Below are 17,401 nucleotides of genomic sequence, written 5' to 3' on the forward strand. Positions count from 1 at the left end.
TAGTAGCATGCTTGCTTAACAAGCACAAAAAATCAGGTTCAATTCCTCAGTACTACATACAGAGAAAAAGCCGGAAATGGTGCTGTGGCTCAAGTGGAGAGCTCTAGCCTTGAGAAAGCCCAAGGATAGCACTCAGGCCCTGAGTTCAATCCACAGGACCGAACAACAACAACAACAACAACAAAAACTACTTAAACATAATAAACTTTTTTAGTCATTGCTAAGTTTGAAAGGCTCAGTGCTATCCTCAAAGTTGCTAATGAACAACAAAATAGTTGAGTTTCTCTGTTACTGTCACACAAAGGGAACTGAAGAGATTTTTAACCAAATCTATGAAATTAGAATGATCCACTTTTTGGAGAGGGGGGCAGGGGGAGGGGTCATGGGACTTGAACTCAGGGCCTGGGTGTTGTCTCTGAGCTCTCTAGCTCAGGGCTACTGCCCTACCCTTTGAACCACAGTGCCACTTCTGGTTTTCTGGTAGTTAATTGGAGATAAGAGTCTCACAGGCCTTTTGAGTTTTTTAGTGGCAAGGGCTGGCTGTCTTTGAACCTGGATCTTGGATCTCGGATCTCAGCCTCCTGAGTAGCAAGGATTACAGGCATTTACCACCAAGCTGGGCTAGAATAATCCACTCTTAAGAACAATGCAAAAAAATTGACTTTGTAAAGTCCTAGGGGAATTAAAATTCCAAAGCAGATAAAACAAGGTAGTATACCGGTGTATGGAAACTTTTTCAAACAAAATTGGGATCATAAGACTGTATGAGTCTGTAGCCTTCCCAGGACTCCCTTATTACTACATATCCATGAACTCGTTCATTTAGCAAATACAACTGACAGAAGCACATCAGAGGCTGTATGTTGGGCAGCAGTGATTTAACCAGAAATGAAAAACATTCTCTTCCCTTAAAATGTTTCATACTGACAGCAGAAACTATGTACTACTGCTACACACTACCTGAGTAGCTAGCAATCCCGGAAAACAATTGAAGCATAAAAAACAGCACCTGACTAAACTGTGAAAGGACATCAGGGATCTTTCCTTGGGAAAGAAGTTGATTTCCACTAATACCTGAATTTTAGGCAGACATTACAAGAGAAGAAAGGGCATTGGTAGGAATACCAAATCTTGAGCTATATAAATTCTGCCCTATGAACCACTGTCATTTAATCATTTATTTTGTGTTTGGTTATCTCTAATTATTTGCCACCATAAATACTTTTTTTTGGCCAGTCCTGGGTATTGAATTCAGGGCCTAGGCACTGCCCTTGGGCTCTTACCTCCAATTAACCACTAGAAATCCAGAAGTGCCGCTATGGCTCCAGGGGTAGGGCAATAGCCTTGAGATGGAGACCTCAGAGACAGAGCCCAGGCCCAAAGTTCAAGCCCCATGACTGACAAAAAAAAAGACTGGGAGCTTGGCCTAGTGGTAGAGTGCTTGCCTAGCATGCACGAAGACCCGGGTTTGATTCCTTGGTACCATACACATAGAATAAAGCCAGAAGTGGTGCTGAGGCTCAAATGGTAGAGCTCTAGCCTTGAGAAAGTCCAAGGTCAGTGCTCATGCCCTGAGCTAAAGGCCAGGACTGGCCAAAAAAATACTAAGCTTAATTAGAAAAATCTTTATGAATATAATTAACCATGATTATACCTTACCTTTTGATTTTTCTACCTGTGGAGTTTCATCCATTTCAACAAGAGGCTTTTTGTTTGGAGGTTCTGGAGAATCAGGAGAATCTTTTATAATTTCAGCTTCAGCCGATTCTTCCTTTCCACGTTCTAAAATTCCTTTCAATCTTTTAGAGATAGAAATAATAAAATGCAAAGAAACTTTTAGAAATCTATAAATGGTTCTAATAATTAAACATTATGAATATTAGTTTTTATAAAGCAGAGCTGATCACACAAAGTAAAACTAAGAACCAGCAACTTCTATGAAAAATCAGGTATGAAACGGAGCATAGGTGGCTTATGCCTATAATCCTAGCTACTCAGGAGGCTGAGATCTGAAAAAGTGGTTTAAAGCCAGCCCAGGCACTAAAGTCTGTGAGACTCTTATCTCTAATTAACTACCAGAAAACCAGAAGTGGAGCTGTGGCTCAAAGTTATAGAGAACTAGCCTTGAGCTGAAGAGTTCAGGTCAGGGACAGCACCCTGGCCCATAGTTCAAGCCCAATGACCAATCACCGCAACCCCCCCACCTATCCCGCCCACAAAAAAAATGAGATGTAAGAATTAATGAATTAAATTCAAATTTCTCTTTGCCTTATAATAATGGAAATCAGGAGTTAGTTCAGGAATTAGCTATAAAATGGAAAAAACTAGGAAATATGAAGCTAAAATTTATAAGGTGAGATGGCATTTCAAAGATCCTGCACAATTTTAAAGATATGGAGAAAGTACTCCAAATCACAAATAAGACTAAGATATTTACTGTTACTTGTTTTGTTTTCTATGTAGTATGGAAACATATTTAATTTCCACAACTTAGAAACTTAACTCTAATCTTTCACGGGGGAACACCATCACTTTCAAAACATACAGAGGTAAGTCTGAAGGTCAGTGCAAAATGAAGGAGTTCTTTTTTCCTGTTCTTAATAGTGAGCAATTTCATTTCAGATGCTAAGAGCCCAAAGGAAAAACTAAACTTGCCAAGTTTAAGAGAATAGTATTCTTTCTATTTACAAAATTGTGTCATTTCTAGAATTACTGTGAAAATATGCCAGTGGAGCTTTTGGTAGGGATATGGATATGAGTTATAGATATGTATCCACCTTAAAATATATGGGCAGAAAAGATATTTATCAGCATTTATATAAAGAAAAAGTAACCTCGTACACAAACAACAACAAAACATATACATTGTAAATATCAAGAAGTCACCTCTCTGAATCCTGCCAGGATTTTTCCTGTTCATAAACTTTTGTGGCTTTGTCTGACTTATCCTCCTTGTCCTCCCTCTTTCTTCCCCTTTTCTTTCTTTCTTCTTCTTCTGGAGGATTGCTCCTGCATGCCATATGACATTCCAAGACCTTCTGATGCTTCTCAGAGTTGCTGATATGGGCTCTGACAAGTGTTTCCAATTCATTCCACATGATGCGGTACTGTTCATCTCTGCAGTGAAGAGTTAAAATAATGTTCTCCCAATGCCCTTAAATAATATTTAAACATAATACTGAAGTATCACTTCGTACATGCTCACATTAAAAAAAGAAAAAAGTAGTGTTGCACTTCTATGAAATCTTAAGAAAACACTTTTTCTGTAAATTATGTGTTTATGAGTTATGAAGACAGCCAGGTGCTAGTGGATACCCTCTTTAATCTTAACTGCTTAGTAGGCTGAGATCTGAGAATCATGATTTGAAGCTAGCCAGGAAGAAAAACCCGAAACTCCTATTTACAATTAGGCAGCAAAAAGCAATAAGTAGCAGAGTGCCGACCTTGAGTTATTATACCAAACAAAAACATGAGGCTAGTATGGACACAAGAAATAAAATTAATGAAGTATAAATACAGAAATTTAAATCAATTTATGGTCATGAAAAGGAAATACACCTTCCTTCTTTTTTTCTTTTCTTTTTTTTTGCCAGTCCTTGGGCTTGAATTCAGGGCCTCAGAACAGTCCTGGGAGCCACAGCACTACTTCAAGCTTTTATCTATGTTTGTGGTACCAAGAAATTGCACATGGGTATTTGTGCATGGTAGGCAAGCACTATACTACTAGGCCAAATTCCCAGCCCCTCTTCCTTCTTTCTTACTGGACATGATTAATGGATTCTAAGTCAGAATGAACTCATTTTAACTACATCATATTGCATATGTGTATATATACTTACTTTCATGTTTTTTTTCATGCCAGAACTGGGGCTTGAACTTGCAGCCTCAAACTCTTGCTTAGAATTTTCTCTCAAAGCTGGTGGTCTAGCACTGGAGCTATACCTCCACTTCCATATTTTTTGCTGGTCAATTAGAAATAAAGAGACTCATACATTTCTGCCTATGCTGGCTTCTAACTATAATCCTCAGATCTCGGCCTCCTAAGAAGCTAGGATTATAGGTGTGAGCCATCAGCACCAGTGCGTATTTCACATCTTTAATCTCATGATTAAATTACTTACATGTGAAGTAAGATATCTTAAAAAATTCAATTCAAATGATTGTAAAGAATAAAGGGGAAAAAACACTACCTTTTAGGACCCTTTCCTCTGTTACCAACTGTGGAAATAGGTAGAGGATCGTTTTTTCTTTCCATATCAACTAAGTTTTATATTGTTTTTGACAGTTTAACACATCTTCTTCTGTCAAACATTCTTTCACAATAAGACTGGCTAATGGAACTACCTGTTAGGGTTTGGTTTTTTTTAAAGAAAAGAGAAAAATCTGTCTTGAAATCAAATTTATCGAAGTATGGAGGCACAATCTGACTTTATTACCACAGTAAAGGAATCTGTAACTATTAACTTCAGTTCTCAACTACTAATCCTTTCATTGTAACCAACTCACACATTTCGTTTTTGTTTGGTTTGAGAAATGACATTAGTTGCAAATAGTTTCTTTCTACAAAGAAGATATAATAGAGATAGAAAAAAAGAAAATTATATTTAACACTTACTGCCTGCATGTTGAATATGGTGGTTTGTGAAATAATCATGGGCCAGTATCGAGTGTGTTTTTCTAATTGATCTTTTGCTTGTTCCAAAGGGATCTCAAGACTTCCATCGATTTTATATCTGGGGTCTAGAAAAGGAGTTAATCTGTTTTCCCTCATAAATTCACCAAAATCCTAATGATAACCAAACAAGATAAATTTAGAAACTATGTCTGATGTTTCAGTATAGGTTACATGTAATAATCTCTTCCCTGTCTTCTGTCCTGTGATTTATTTCAAAGTACTTTCTCCAGCAGTGGCCCTCTCCTCACTACTTTGTTCTCTCCTTTTGAACTTTGTCTTTATTGAACGGAAATGAAGAAAGCTTCAAACACGCACCGGTGGTGCATTTGCCCTTTAAAATTCCCAGAAACTTTCATTTTACTGTATCTGGATAATTTAAGTCTTTTCTATTATATGAAAAATTAGTTAATGCATCAGAAAGAAGATCAATTTGCTTACTTTAAATACTACCTGGGATAAATTATCAAAATGTTAACAGTGATTATCTTTGAATGATTACAAGTTGTTCACAATTTTTTGTTTTTGGTTTTACAGATATGTCCCACAAATAAATACTAATGAAACTTCCTCTACCAAAAATATAAAAAGGTCTGTTTAAAAAGAGAAAAGTAGTTACTTAAAATACATTGCAGGCCAAGTGATGGTTGCTCATGTCTATAATCCTAGCTGAGCAGAGTAAGAGCTGAGCATTATACTTTGAAGCCAGCCCAGACAAGAAAGACTTAGAGACTCTTATCTCCAATTAAACATTAAAAAGTCAGAAGTGGAGGTGTTGTTCAAGTTATAGAGTGTTATGTGCAAAGTCCAGGTATAGCACCCAGGCACTAAGTTCAAGCCCTACTACACACACACAAACACACACACACACACACACACACACACACACACACACACATACACACACACACACATACAATTATGACAGCAATTACTTAAATACATGGCAGAAAACACTTTGTGGGTTATAAAATATATTCATGTATATATAAATTACATTTTAATTTCCATAACCATGCTAAAGGTAGACATCCATAAAGTATAAGTATGAAAAGGGAGGCAAAATTGAAACAAAAACAATAGAATTTCTATGAAAAACATACATCATTTCCTTGTATTATATCCTAATTTTAGTATATTCTAAAAATAATACACAAGTTAAAGTTACTTTAAAGCAGCAGCAATTCAAATGTTTCTCCTTCCAATTTAAATTATTAGAAATTTATTTCCATAAATCTTAGATCAAATTAATTTTCCATCTCTATAATTCCAATGTTTCAGTAGATTCCAGTTACTTCTAAGTATGCAATGAATACCTACCATGAAAATCTCTACCACAATGGAAGGAAGATGGCGCCGAGACAATAGGGACACTGCCTAGCTCTCTCTGACAAAAAGAGAGAACCAGGGAGTCCCACGAGCCAACTACCTTAAGAAATCCACAACAACAAACTCAAACCGGAAAAGAAATCCAGATAAAGCTCACATCCAACTTTCTCAAAGAATTCGGAACACGAAGACCCCTCCCCCACCTCTCGCCGCCGGATCCAAGCCGCGAAAGCCGTGGAAAGCCGCGAAAAGCTGGGAAAGTGGCGGCGAGCCTAATCCAGGAAAAGAGGCGGCAGTGGAGGGCACCAGGCTGGGAGCCCAGCGGCAGCAGAAACCAGCACAGAACCGGGCCAGCGAACGGCGGAAGCAGCAGAACCCAGACAGGGAACCAGAACACCAAGCAGGGGAACCCAGACGCAGAACACAGGCGGCGGCAGAGACCCGAGGGGAGTGAAAGACTCCCCACCAGCGTGGAGCACCCGAAGATGGACGCAGAGGCGTGAGTAATACAGCGCGTCCCCAAACACATCGGGAAAACGGAGCGGGTGCCAAGCAATAGAACTTAACTCAAACTCCAGCACCCCACCCGAGAAAGACTGGCGGGAGCAGGGGGGCAAGGAATTTAGAATCCTGTCCCTTCCTTCAACAGCCCCCTCCCTCAGGCCATTGACTGGAGATTGACAGGCGGGCTACCCATAAGACCCAATACCCCACCAAGGGAGGCGGGGCTCTCCCAACTCCCATCTGCCCAACGGGCTCAACCCCAGCCCTCTGACTGGAGACTGACAAGCGGGCAGACCCTAAAACTCAGCACCCCACCAGGGGAGGCAGAGCTGTCCCAGCTCCCACCCGCCCACCAGGCTCCTGTCCCAGGCCACTGGATCTGGAGAGTGGAGGGCGTTGGGACCCTGCCTTACAACAGTGGGTAGTGTGTGCGGGAAAATAGGAGCCAGCATCTGCCCCCCCTCAATTCTTGAGTGGGGCATCCTCCAACTGGGAATCCTGAGCAAGACACCACGAGGGGCCCCCCACAGTCACAGACTCTGACAAAGCAGTGGAAACACAGCAGGGATCTGAAGGGCCAACCAGCAGCTAAGCTCCCCTTCTGAGAACCAAAAAGGCACAGCTCTGCACTTGGAGCCCAAGTCCCCAGATGGGCCCTGGGAACAGAGGGGTCTCCTGCTGGTCCCGCTGAGAGCCCCTGAAACTCTCAATCCCCAGACCCTTGGCTTGGGGCCCCCACTGGAAGCAGCACAGGAAAACATCCGCCATCCGCGCTCAGATGGAAGATCGCAGATCCATCCCATGGTCCACTGTGAGGACACTGGTTGGGCTATGAGCTAGTCATGCAGCAAAACATAAGTTTTATTCTAATACTTTCCAAACTTTGTACTCAAATACGCTACCTACTTACCCCCTGACCTCTCCCATTCTATTTTTCTATCTCTGGACCTCTGCTCGTCTTTTAACCCTTATACTGCATGGATCTACACTTGATGGCTGATGAGCAACACTGTATATCTAGGTGTTTAATTATTCTCTAGGCTCAGAGGGACTTAAAGACAAGAGATTGGATTGAGAGGCTTATTGTTTTGGGTATAAATCGCTTATCAGTGGATTACTAGACTGGTCGGTAACTGCACAAAAAGAAAGAGTGATAATACCAATCAAAACGAGTGAACATCTAGAGTCTGCCAGCTACAGAGGTCTTGGTTGGTTATATCTGAAAAACTATAATCGTGTTTAGTATTAATCTTGCTCCCATTTTCAAATGGGCAGAACAAGAAACTCAAGAAAAATGTCAAATCAAGAAACAACATCCCCCACCCCCCTCACCCAATATAAACAGCCAATGGAACAGTCACTGGTAAACCTAGAGGAGAGTCTTCCAAGTGCTGTACAAATGCAATTGATAAACATCATTAATGAAAAATGTAAAAATATAAAGAAAGAGATAAGGGAGGAAGCCAGAGCTAAACAAGAGGAAACCATAAACAAGGTGATAAGTGAAAAAGAAGAAGCCATAAAGGAGGCCATAATAAAGGTTTTTCAAAAAAGATAGATCAATTCATAGAATCCACAAATAAAAAGGTGACTGAACTCCAGCAAATATCCAAAGAAAACAAAGCTACTGAGCTAACCACTCAAATGGAAATCAAGGAGTTAAGAAATCCATGCATGTTCTAAAACAAGAGAAGCAAGGCATCAAAAATGAGCAATTAGAAGCAAGGGAGATGTAAAATAAAGTAGATAGCTTTGATAGCAGGTTAGACAATGCAGAGGAGAGAATTTCCGGGGCTGAAGATAAGTTATTATAGAGGAAGAACAGAAAATGAGTCAATCCAAATCTAGGAAAAATGAGAGAGTGCTTCAGGAGGTCCAAGATACAATTAAGAAGCCTAATTTAAGGCTAGTTGGAATTGAGGAGGGCGTGGAGAAAGAGGTCAATGGTATCGGAAATATACTTCAGGGAATCATCTCAGAGAATTTCCCAAATATCCAGAAGGGCAGGCCCATCCAGATATAAGAAGCGTTTAGAACCCCAAACAGACCTGACCAGAAAAGAACATCCCACCGCCACATCGTAATCCAAACTGGATCAATAGAAACAAAAAAAAAAAGATCCTAAAGGCAGCCAGGGAAAAGGGTTCAGTAACCTATAAAGGAAAACCAATCAGAATAACTCCAGATTTCTCAGCAGAGACCATGCAAGCAAGAAGTGACTGGAAGCATATATGTCATGCACTTAAATCAAATAACTACCAACCAAGAATACTGTACCCAGCTAAGCTCTCATTCATAACTGAGGAAACAATAAAAACATTCCATTCCAGGGAAAAGCTGCAACAATATGTCGCAACAAAACCAACACTACAGAGAATTCTGAAAGATGTTCTATACATAGAAAACCAAAATAACTTCAATATAGGGAAAGAAATGGCACCTAAACAGCATACCACCTAAGGACCACAAGAACTGTCAAGACACAGGCCCAAAGAAAAGCTTTTAAAAATGGTAGGTCCTAATAAATATCTCTCAATGCTAACTCACAATATCATTGGACTCAACTCTATAATTAAACGGCACAGGCTGTCTAGTTGGATCAAAAAGCAAGAGCCATCGTTCTGCTGACTTCAAGAGACACATCTTACCCAAAAATACAAGCATCTCTTGAAAGTGAGAGGTTGGAATAAACTCCATCAAGCTAACGGCCCCCATAAACAGGCTGGAGTTGCCATCCTCTTATCAGATAAAATAGACTTCAAACCAAAATTAGTAAGAAAAGACAAAGAAGGTTACTACATACTACTAAAGGGATCTGTCCTCCAGGAAGACATAACGATCCTAAATATTTACACACCCAATCCCGGAGCTCCAAACTTCATCAAGCAAACTTTACTTACACTGAAATGATTCATAGATCGAAATACAGTGATTGTCAGTGACTTTAACACACCACTCTCCCCTATGGACAGATTGGCAAGGCAAAAACTCAACAGAGAAACCTTAGAACTGAACAAACATAGACCAACTAGATCTAACAGACATCTGCAGAATATTCCACCCAGCAACAACACAATATATGTTTTTCCCAGCAGCACATGGAACATTTTCCAAAATAGATCACATGTTAGGCCATAAAACAAACCTGGACAGATTCAGAAACAGAGAAATTATTCCATGCACACTCTCAGACCACAAAGGCATCAAACTGGAACTGAACACACATCTCCACCAACGAAAACCCTGTAACTCATGGAGACTGAACAACCCATTGTTGAATCACCAATGGGTCATCGAAGAAATCAGAACAGACATCCAACAGTTTATGAAATTTAACAGTAAGGACCACACAAACTACCAACTCCTTTGGGACACAGCAAAGGCAGTACTCAGAGGAAAATTTATAGCGCTGAGTGCCTACAACAACAAGTTGGAAAAATTGCAAACCAACAAGTTAATGTCTCACGTTAAGCTCCTGGAAAAAGAGCAACAAACCAACCCTAATCCCAGTAGAAGAAAGCAAATTATTAAAATGAAAGCAGAATTAAATGATTTGGAATCCAAAAAAACTATAGAAAGAATCAACAAAACAAGGAGTTGGTTCTTTGAAAGAATTAACAAAATTGACAAGCCCTTAGCAAATCTTACCAAAAAAAGAAGAGAGCATATCGAAATAAACAAAATCGCAGATGAAAATGGTAATATCACGACAGAAATTACCAAGATCCAGAATATCATGAGGGAATACTTCTCAAACCTTTATGCCTACAAATTTGAGAATCTAGATGAAATGGATGAATTCCTAGCCAATATTAACATACCCACACTGAACCAAGAAGAACTAAGCCAACTCAACAGGACTATTTCAAGCTCTGAAATAGAAATGGCAATTAGAGAACTTCCACCTAAGAAAAGCCCAGGGCCAGGTGGATTCACACCTGAATTCTATAAGGTCTTCAAAGCAGAGCTCACACCAATACTCCTCAAGCTCTTCAACGAAATTAAAAATGAAAGTTTCTTACCAAACTCATTCTATGAAGCCAGTATAACCCTCATCCCCAAACCAGACAGAGATTCATCAAAGAGAAAGAACTATAGACCTATATCTTTGATGAACATCGATGCAAAACTTCTCAAAAAAATATTGGCCAACCGTCTACAACAACTCATCAAAAAAATTATACACTATGATCAAACTGGATTCATCACAGGGAGGCAAAGCTGGTTCAACATACCCAAATCAATTAATATAATTCAACACATCAACAGGAGCAAGGACAAAAATCACATGATTGTTTCAATAGACGCGGAAAAAGCATTTGACAAGATCCAACAACCCTTTATGTTAAAAGCTCTGGAGAAACTAGGAATTCGTGGAACATTCCTCAATGTAATAAAGGCTGTGTATGGGAAACCAACTGCTAGTATTACACTTAATGGTGAAAATCTAAAGCCATTCCCTCTAAAATCAGGAAGGAGACAAGGATGCCCACTCTCTCCACTCCTCTTTAACATAGTACTAGAATTCCTAGCCAGTGCAATAAGGCAAGAAGCAAGCATAAAGGGGATCCAAGTGGGGAAAAAGGAAATAAAACTATCCCTCTTTGCAGATGATATGATTCTGTATTTAAAGAATCCTATGGACTCTACCTCCAGCTACTTTAGCTGATTCGAAGCTTTGGAAGAGTAGCAGGCTATAAAATCAACCCTCAAAAATCAACGGCCTTCCTTTATGCCAACAGTGAGAGGAACGAGGCAATAATCGGGAAAGAAACTCCTTTCACAATAGCCTCAAAGAAAATAAAGTACCTTGGAATTAGCTTAACTAAGAATGTAAAGGACCTTTTTGACGAAAACTATAAAACCCTAAAAAAGGAAATTAAAGCAGTACTAAGGAAATGGAAAAACCTCCCATGCTCCCTGATTGGAAGAATCAACATTGTGAAAATGACGATCTTGCCAAGAGCTATCTACAATTTCAATGCAATACCCATCAACATCCCAATGTCATTACTTAAAGAAATAGAAGAGGCAATCCAAAATTTCATATGGAATAATAAAAGACCCCGTATAGCAAAAACACTTCTTAGCAGAAAGAACAGCGCTGGAGGAATTTCAATTCCAAACTTTACACTCTATTACAGAGCTAAAATTCTCAAAACAGGTTGGTACTGGCACAGGACCAGGCCTGAAGACCAATGGAATAGAACTGCGGACCCAGATATTAAACCACAGTCCTATGGCCACCTAATCTTTCACAAGGGAGCCAAAAAAATAGAATGGAAGAAAGACAGCCTCTTCAACAAGTTGTGCTGGCACAACTGGTTAAGCACCTGCAGAAAACTAAAGCTGGATCCTTCTTTCTCACCTTGCACTAGAATTAACTCCAAATGGATCAAAGACCTGGAGGTACAAGCTGACACACTGAAAACTTTACAGGAAGGAATAGGAGATGCACTGGGCCTCCTTGGCACACGTCGAAACTTTCTTAATAAGGACCAAGAATCACAACAAATCAGAGAAAGGCTGGATAAGTGGGACTGCATTAAACTGCAGAGCTTCTGTATGGCAAAGGACATAGCTAGTAAACTAATCAGGAAGCCTACAGAGTGGGAGAAGATCTTCACCAACCAAACAACGGACAAAGGCCTCATATCTAAAATATCTCAACAACTCAAAAAATTGAATCACTCCAAAACTAACCTCCAAAGTAACACCCATCCCATTAAAAATGGGCCAAAGACTGAAAGAGAGTCTTCTCTGAAGAAGAAACAAAAATGGCCTATAGACACATGAAGAAATGCTCAACATCTCTGGTCATAAAAGAAATGCAAATCAAAACAACTCTAAGATTCCACCTCACTCCAGTTAGAATGGCCAGGATCAGGAAAACGAATGACAACAGATGCTTGAGGGGATGTGGCCTGGAGGGATCACTACTGCACTGTTGGTGGGAGTGCAAACTCATTCAACCAGTATGGAAAGCAGTGTGGCAGTGCCTGAAAAGGCTAAACATAGAACTCCCCTATGACCCAGCAATTCCACTACTTGGCATTTACCCAACTACCCAGAAACAAGGACATACTAAACCCACTAGCACAACAATGTTCATTGCAGCACTATTCACCATAGCAAAGATATGGAACCAACCTAGATGTCCCTAAGTTGATGAGTGGATCAACAAGTTGTGGTATTTGTACACAATGGAATTCTATGCTGCTGTCAGAAAGAATGACATCGCCCCATTTGTTAGGAAATGGAAAGACTTAGAAAAAATCATATTAAGTGAAGTAAGCCAGACTCAAAGGAACATAGGCTCAATGATTTCCCTCATTCGTCTAATCAGTAGAAACCTTGGGCTCTAATAGCAGAGATTTGCAATAGAGCAAAATCTTGATACATAAGGACATATAATGTGAAGCTAAATGAAAGGACCTCCAGGATAGTGAAACAAAAGCCATATAATGAATGATTGTTGTCCTTAATGTACTATGTTGTCTCTCATCTCCTTAGCTATCCCTTGGTTATCTCATATTGGTATAGTATCTCACTTTGTTATATAATATATTGAATTTATTTGCATTTGAATGTTTAAAATTTGAAGGTGAAGGGGGGAAAACCAAGACGGGAGGGGGTGTGGGGGAGAGGGAAACGAGTACAAAGACATGTGAAAGGGTATCAATGTATGTCAATTAATGCACCTTCTATCTGGCAAATATCATGTAACCCTTTTACTAATTACAATAAAAAATTGTTTCAGGAAAAAAAGAAAGAATTGCGCTCTTGGGAAGGATGGAATTGGTCCATTCCCACCATGCCATGTGTCTCCGTGAACCCTGTCCCTTGCCTGTGTCTCCTGGCTGGTTCTAGACACCATGGTGTCCACCCCATTGTACCTACACCACTTTACTGCTCCATGAGGGTTGCATTGTTTTTGGGTGTCAGAACCCACCTCGGGGCTTGGTGCAGCCCCGAAGACACAGCAGACCAGGAGTGGAGGTTTCCTGGCCCCAAGGGGCTGGGGGCAACCTGCGCGGGCTCCAGCTGTACTACCCTCCCCTGCCTGCTCTCCTCCTGCTCCCTCCCCATCGGCCAGTCCCCATCCCTCCCACCCCTGACCTCAGAAGCAAAACCACATTCTGTTTTTGAACACGGTGGTGTCTGTGGGCGAGACTCTTGGCCTGGGATCCAACCCCCCGGGGCCTCCTCCCCTGCCCTGCTTCCCTCCCCTCCCCTCCCCTCCCCTCGCCTCCGCACTCCACCGGGGGTCTCTGTGATGCCCCTGTCCCTTCCCCAAGTCAGAGAAACTTCCCGCACTCCAGTGGTTATTGGACAGCATGTGTATACGCAGAAGGAATCCCTGTGGAACGCGAAGAGGAACGCCCCAGTCGTGCTTGGAGGACCTAGTTAGAAGCCAGTGGCAGAAAGCCTAAGCAAAGGAGTGGTGGCCAGGTGGTGCCTGGCCGCTGTGGTTGATATGCAAATGAGATCGCCTGAGGCACCACCCCTGGGAGCGCACATCCCCCTCTCTGGCCACAGCACCTCAGCCTATAAAAGGGCTGGAAGCCCGGGGAGGTTGTCTTTGGAGCAGACCCTGCTGCAGCCAGAACCAGCCAGCCTTCTGGTACCAAGGATCAAGGCAGCGGCGGCCGCGGTGGCGGGAGAACCTGCTCTTTAGAATTGCGCTCTTGGGAAAGATGGAATCGGTCCTTGCTCGAGCCTTCCAGGAAGAGGTGAGATGCCTCATCTGCATGGACACGTTGATGGACCCGGTCACCATCAAGTGTGGGCACACTTTCTGTCGCCCCTGTCTCCGCCTTGCCTGGGAAGAAGCCACGACTCCGGCCAGGTGCCCTGCGTGCAGGGAGCCCTCCCAGCAAGGAGAAGTGCGAAGCAATGTGGTTTTGAGCAGGGTGGTCTCCGCCGTGCGAAAAGCCAGCCTCCGGCGATTCCTGAGCTCGCAGGAGCACCAGTGTGGGACCCACCGGGTGACCAAGCACATGTTCTGTGAGGAGGACAAGAACCTGCTGTGTGAGCACTGCTCCCAGGCTCGGGAGCACAGGGGTCACACACACCCACCAGTGGAGAGGGCGGCTGAGGAGAAACTGGAGGTGATCTTACAGCACATGGAAACTTTGTGGGAGGAGAAAGAAGAAAACCAGAGAAACCTAGAGGAGGGCAGGGAAATCGTGGACCGGTGGATTTGGTTTGTGAGCAGACACGGAGAGATGACGGCGGAATTGTACGTGGCGGCCCCCCACCCCAGTCTCCAGGGGGAAGGCGAAGGACCACTTGTAGAAAGCTTTCTCAACCAAGGAAGGAGGGGTTTAGAGCAACTGTGGACAGTGGAGCGGCACTTTCTCCAGAAGCAGGCTCACCTGAGGCAGGTGTACCAGGACTTGATGAAAGCCTACCAAAAGGCAGATGTGGAACTCCTCCAGCAGTTGGAAGATGCTCTGGAAAGCTGTAAGTGCGCCTTGCGTTTCATGCCCCAGCCCGTGGAGCCGCAGCTCAGTCCTCCTTCCGTTCCCGGACTGACAGAGACCCTCAGCCGCTACCGAGGGACGGTGACCTTCGGTCCCTGGATACAGAGTCCACCTCTGCTGCCTGGTCACGGGAGGACCTCTCGAGGGGCCCGGGGACACGCAGATTCCAGGGAGGAAGGAGCCGGCTGCAGGCTTGCTCTCAGCGCCCCGGTCTTCATCTCGGGGAAACATTACTGGGAGCTCAGCGTGGACGACTCTTCCTCCTGGGCTCTGGGGGTGTGCAGGAATTTTGTAGGATTCCCTCCAAATGCATCCCAGGACCTTTTCCTCCTCTCCTCTGTGCCAGGGAGCAGTCCTGGCGCTCTCTGTACTACCTCACCACTGCTTCCTCTCTACCTAGAGAAGCCTGTGGGTCGGGTGGGGGTCTTTCTGGACCTAGACAATGGGACCGTGAGTTTTGTCAACGTGGCTAAGAGTTCCCTTCTCTGGAGATACCCCAGCGGCTCCTTCCACCCTCCAGTCAGGCCTTTCATTTGCAGCTCCAACCCATTCCCCTAGGCGGAGAGCCTTTCCAGGGAGTCCAGGACCCTGTAGGTGGCAGGAAGGAGGACCAGTGTGGGCGGCACGCTGTGGGCCACCCACCACAAGGCCGGGTTTGCCCTCCTGTTTTCATGGCAGGCAAAGGGGGAGCCACCCAGACTGCCTCAGGGGCCATTCCAACACGCAGTGTGTCTCTGTGGCCCCTGTCCCTTGTCTTGTGGCCTGGCTGGTCTCCGGACAGCGTGGTACCCCCTCCCTGCCCACCCCCCTCGCCACCGCGCCCGGCCCCCTACACTGGTCCTTGGATGCTGAATTGGGTTCGGTAGTCCCAACCCACCTCGGCCTGGGAGAAGACCATAAGGCTCAGCTGGCCTTATGGTCATGGAGGTTTTCCGCCACCAAGGGCATGGAGGCAAATTCCTCGGGCTCCAGCTCTTATCCCCTCCCCAACCACGTCTCCTCCAGCTTCCACCACATCCGGCAATCCCCGCTCCTCCCCCTCCCCCACAGGCCAAATAATAAAGTTCATTACAAACACGTTGTTTATTCAGTGTAAAGGTTGCCTCGGGTTAGCCCATGAGTGTTTGAGAGGTTTCAGGAAGAGTTGAGAGTTGTGAGAGGAGAGAGAGTGTTGAGAAGATTGAGTGAGGTGAAAGGGCTGAGATGGTTGGGAGATTTAGGAGGGAGTGGAGAGGGTCGAGAGGCTTGAGAGGGTTGATGTTGGGGTCCTTCTCCGAAGTCTAGGCGGGCGGTGGGGGGCGGAAATGGCGGTGCTGTCCACGAATCATCCCGGGGACACAGACTCTGGAGACTGGAGTCTCGGTGCAGATGTAACTTTAGTTTAGAAAAGGTGCTCACGTGCCCAATCCAGATTGAGCGGTGGCCACCACATCCTACCAGCAGCAGGTGTTTGGTCTTTACTGAATGTGACTGCCAGTCCACCATGTCCTTAGACACGTCCCACTTGCGGGGAGGTTTTGGAGCTCCTGCTCCAGGCGGGGAGAGCCCCTGAACGCTCTAGCTCCGGACTGCTTACATCACTGGTTGTGCCGGGGTGGGGGGTGGGGTGGGGTGGTGTGTGTGCCGAAGGCACAGTATCACGGGGCCGCAGGTAGCAGCCTAGGCCTGCCTGTTTTCCACTAGCTAGGAAGCCCCACAGGTTGAAAGAGTTGGGAGGGAGTTCACAGGGTTAACAGACTTGAGTGAACTGAGTGAGTTGATTGAGGTGAGAAGATGGGGGGATTTGAGTGAGTGCAGGGGGTTAGGACACAGAGTTGAGCGAGATGAGGAGGGTAGAGGGCTGAGAGGATTGGGAGTGTTAAGAGCAATGGGAGTGTTAGGAGAAGGTTCAGAGATTTGAGAGGGTGGAGGGGACTGAAAGGTGGAAGCGGGTCGGTGGGGTAGAGAGGGTTGAGAGATTTGAGAGGATTGGAGAGTTGAGAACATTGGAGAATGGGGAGACTTGAGAGAATGAGAGGGTTGATATGGATGAGAGGGTCGGGAGGACTCGGTATGAGGTGTGAGAGTTGAGAGTACTGAGTGAGTAGGGATGGTTGATTGAGAGGCTCGAGGGTTTTGGGAGGGCTAAGGGTTTTAGAAGACGTTCGGGAGAGATTTTGGAAGGGTTGAGAGTCTCCAGTGGTTGAGCGAGTCTGTGGAGAGTGAAGAGTGTTAAGCGATCTGAGTGGGTTGAGTGTGTTGAGATTTGAGATTGTTGAGGGGTCATGGAGAGAGTTTAGGAAAAGTTAGGAAAGGGTTGGGAGGGTCGAGAGATTTTAGACTGTCAGGAGTTAAGAGGGTTCAGATTGTTGAGAGCCTTGGGAGTGTTGTGACGGTTGTGGGGGTTGGGAGACTTAGGGGAGGGTTAGGA

At 44.0% G+C, this 17,401-nt stretch overlaps 1 long non-coding RNA gene across 1 annotated transcript; it reads right to left on the reverse strand.

The window, feature by feature from the left end:
• Positions 1-1,775: 1,775 nt before the first annotated feature.
• LOC150040094 (uncharacterized) lies at positions 1,776-4,211 on the reverse strand. The gene is made up of 3 exons (XR_016534072.1): positions 4,191-4,211; positions 2,887-3,117; positions 1,776-1,799 (listed from the first exon to the last, which is right to left on the reverse strand). It is a non-coding gene; the product is annotated as an uncharacterized LOC150040094 (long non-coding RNA).
• Between the last annotated feature and the right edge of the window lie 13,190 nt (positions 4,212-17,401).

Source organism: Megascapheus bottae, unplaced genomic scaffold, assembly GCF_031878675.1.
Source record: "Megascapheus bottae isolate mThoBot1 unplaced genomic scaffold, mThoBot2.hap1 HAP1_SCAFFOLD_48, whole genome shotgun sequence".
NCBI classification, from domain to species: domain Eukaryota; kingdom Metazoa; phylum Chordata; class Mammalia; order Rodentia; family Geomyidae; genus Megascapheus; species Megascapheus bottae.